Below are 3,990 nucleotides of genomic sequence, written 5' to 3' on the forward strand. Positions count from 1 at the left end.
AAGTGATTTCTTTTGTGCTGTAAACTGGTACTTATTTTATCGATCGACGAAAGGATAAAACTGTAAGTCGACTTCAACGAAATTCGAACGCAGAAGTACTGTTAATCGTTTTATTCGGCGTGCTGACCATTCTACCAGCTCACAAGACTTGAAATTTTGCGGGAAGAGTACAATCGAGATCATTTCTTCGCTGTAATATTATTTGATCGGCCCCAGGAGGATAACAGCTTAATCTTACTTCTGTAAAGAGCGCTCGATTGCAATAATAAAAAATATTTTACATAACCACGTGAACAAATATTTGTGGGGACGGGGTTTAATCGATTAAGTTGATCTTAAGTACTTGATTGGTACTTTATTTTATCGATCTCGGGGAAAATGAAAGCTGCAGAAAGTGAATTCGGGGCTTAAGTGAAAGAGATCCGTAACCACTGACGATGGTATCCTTAGCGGTCGATAGCAGAGAACTGAGAAATTCTGCAGAGCACGAAGTCCGCAGATCTGTCTGTATCCGATCCGATTATAAAGCGCCCTCTAGCTGACATTGGTAATAAAATATATTTGTGTGCTTAATTGAAGGAAATTAATATAAAAGAAATCTATACTCCATAAGCGTTGTTGGCCTTTCGCCTGGACAGCAAAAAAGGAAATTATTTCTTGTCTATACCACATACGCGCGCGCTTGTGTGTGTGTGTGTTCGCCTGGGTCTTTTTCGTTTTCTTCCAATCACTTGAAAATTTTTCAATTCTTAATGGATTGTTTTCCCATTTTCCACACGCATGTAATTTCGCATTCTGATGACGAATGTCGCATTCATTTTTTTTCTCCGTCACAACATACGAATGAGGAAGGAAAAGATGATGACAAACTGGTAGTGGAACGTTTCAACTCTGTGTGTGTGTGTGTGTGTGTGTGTGTACAAGGGAAGTATGTGAATGTTTGTCTGTGAATCAGCGTTCTTTCAGTGACAAACGATGATCGATGTCACATCTCATAATACAACCTCTAGATAATATTGACAAGTGTATTAATTTGATTTACCATCCATATTTATATATAAAATATTAGCCGTCATTTTTGACGGCACCGGGCCAGCTAGTTAATGATAAACTAGACAGAAGCATTTAAAATTATATATTTTTAGCCAATGAAATGAATCCAGTGTCCTCACAAGCGGAAGTCGGAACCGCCTGCTACCATGTTGCAGATCCGTTCGCCCTTATATGTACAGAAATTATCTGCGAATACCGACCTTTTTACCTCCACACCTACAACATATTCTGAACGTAGTGTACGGCAAAGAACGCAACACCAAATTTGGACTGCAAATTGTTATGTCTTTAGAATATCTCGTCGCCAATAATGTTATGACAACATTGGGGTGTGCAGAATAGTATATATTAGGAATAGTATTATATTTCGATATGGTTATCTAGAATAACCTTTCGAAGAATTAATGTTCACACACAACGTGCTCAGTACCACGCCAAACGTAGATACGATATTAAACTCACACAGTAACCAATACAGACAATCAACGCTGACAGCTGTCCAGTCCACATAGTCTCGTTATTTCATCGAAATGCGTCAGTCCACGTTTGGTTATGTGTGTTTGGTTGGGGGGAGGGTCAGGATCCTTTTACAACGCAAAAATATCTGCCTCGGAGTATATTCCTCCACAGACTGACCCCGCGTTTATAAGGTATGGCTTTGTAGTAAGAAGTTTGCTTCCCAACCACATGGTAACCGACGGAGTGCCACGATTTATTTATAACTACAGTAAAACCTCGCAGTACGAGTGCCCCATTGTCTGAGTAATTTGCTGTACGAGCCGAAACTCGTGCGAATTTTTGTCTTGAAGTACGAGCGTAAATCCGTAGTACGAACACACAAATTGTCCCATCTTTAAGGTAATTCACTTAATAAAACCAGTTTACATATTTCTTTTGCATTCTCTTTTTTATAATTGTCATTTTACTTGTAACTACACCTTTTCTGTTTTAAAACCCCTAAAAAATTATTTTTGAGTGGTTTTGTGGGAGGGGGCTGGAACGGATTAATTATATTTTAGTTAATTGCAATGGGGGAAATTTATTTGTGAAACGAATAAATCATAAGATGAGCTCGGTCATGGACCGAATTAAACTCATACTTCGGGGTATCACTGTATATATTTTACTGTCACTATCAAAAATGCGTTATAGTTTATTATAGAACTCGGTATTGACTTATAAAAACGTTTGATACCCGTTATAGAATATTATGGGTGCATGACGAAATACCAGGTGCCTACAAGTCGTTAGTACTATAAAAAAAATGTTTATACACAAACCACTGGAGCTTTCGCAACCAACGCATCGGTGTGTGTACGTACGTGTATAATGAGTATGTGCATGAATGAGCATATGTGTGTAATGCTGTGTATGTATGAGCACGCACACGCACTCACGCGGAGTATGTGTGAGAGACTGTCCTAGTAGTTTCATATACATTTAATGCTCATCAGGGATTGCTTATCTCCCCTCTCGATTGCCGACGTTAAATAAGACGCCATCTTTGTTATGAATAACACAAACAAACCATTACCAGTTTGAAGATATTCATTCGATAAAATAACACTGACGGCTTGGAATTTGGTAACAGATTTTTCCAAAAACATTGCTGTTATTAATGGATGTGTGTGTGTGTGTGGATGTGTGTGTGTGTGTGTGTGTGTGGATGGATGTGTGTGTCTGTATGAATGCGTGTGTGTGTCTGTATGGATGCGTGTGTGTGTGTGTGTGGATGTGCACCTATGTTTTGTATATATGTGTGTGTGTGTATATGTGCGTGTGTGTTTGTGTGCGCGTGCTTATCTAATATAATTTCATTACACACATTTATTCATCATCGCGCTATTACTTTTAGCAGGTCAACAGATCATTAGGGGGGGGGGCCCCAGGCTGGCAAGTGTTTCATATAAGACAGCAATCATAAACGGTATGCGAGTAAATCGTTCATCACGGAATGAATCGACCGCATTAGTTTACTCCTCCGTGTGGATCAGACAAGATTTGGAGATAAGAACGTTTTGAAGGCAGTTAGGCATGTAAGTAAATCTCACAGCATGGTCGAAACGATTTTATACGAAAAGAAGCTAATCAACTGAATGAACCGTCGGAAGCTAAAATAACTTGTAAACTATATTGGAGAGAGAGAGAAGCGGAGCGCAGTTTTTATCTGTTCTTGTTGTTGTTATTATTATTATTATTGATAGGTTTGTTGATAGTATTATTCTGTTGCCTTCTTGAATTTCGTTTTAATTTCCGAACTGAAACTATCGGAATTCACTCTTTTTATCCTATTTCATAAATAGTCAATTCCGCATACACTCGCGCACACTCACACACACACGTGCATACGTGCTTACACATATACAGCATATATATACATACATATATATATATATATATATATATATATATATATATATATATATATATATATGTGTGTGTGTGTATTTTGACATATGCACACATATATACGTATACATATATATATATATATATATAGACATACACACACACACACACACATATGTACATACATACATGCACACTTACACATATGCATGCACACGTTCACACACACACACACATAAACTGTGTGTGTATACGTATGTGGTGGCGGTGGTGCGTCAGTTTACTTTGATAAATGAGGATCGCTTCGTGTGTAGTTTTGTATTTTCCAGGTTCCACAGATGTTCAATCAGTATAAGGATCAGAACTGGAATCACTTCTCGGAGAAAGAGAGCTCTCTCTCGCTCTCTCTCGCTCTCTCTCGCTCTCTCTCGCTCTCTCTCTCTCTCTCTCTCTCTCCCCCCCCCCCTCTCTCTCTCTCTCTCTCTCTCTCTCTCTCCGTGTAAATTCCAACAGTGCATTATCTAAATATATCTGAAAGACTATCACTTTGTATGAATACAATTGATTATCTTTAAAAGGAAACACAAA

At 38.3% G+C, this 3,990-nt stretch overlaps 1 long non-coding RNA gene across 1 annotated transcript in view; it reads left to right on the top strand.

Moving 5' to 3' along the window:
• Nucleotides 1–1,944, top strand: part of LOC149132427 (uncharacterized) — a 6,310-nt gene extending 4,366 nt beyond the window's left edge. Inside the window, exon 3 of the long non-coding RNA XR_016244427.1 lies at nt 1,146–1,944. This is a non-coding gene — a long non-coding RNA (uncharacterized LOC149132427). The remainder of the gene's footprint in view (nt 1–1,145) is intronic.
• The last annotated feature ends 2,046 nt before the right edge of the window (nt 1,945–3,990 follow it).

Source organism: Octopus bimaculoides, chromosome 15 (assembly GCF_046866305.1).
Source record: "Octopus bimaculoides isolate indiv1 chromosome 15, ASM4686630v1, whole genome shotgun sequence".
Classification (NCBI taxonomy): Eukaryota; Metazoa; Mollusca; class Cephalopoda; order Octopoda; family Octopodidae; genus Octopus; species Octopus bimaculoides.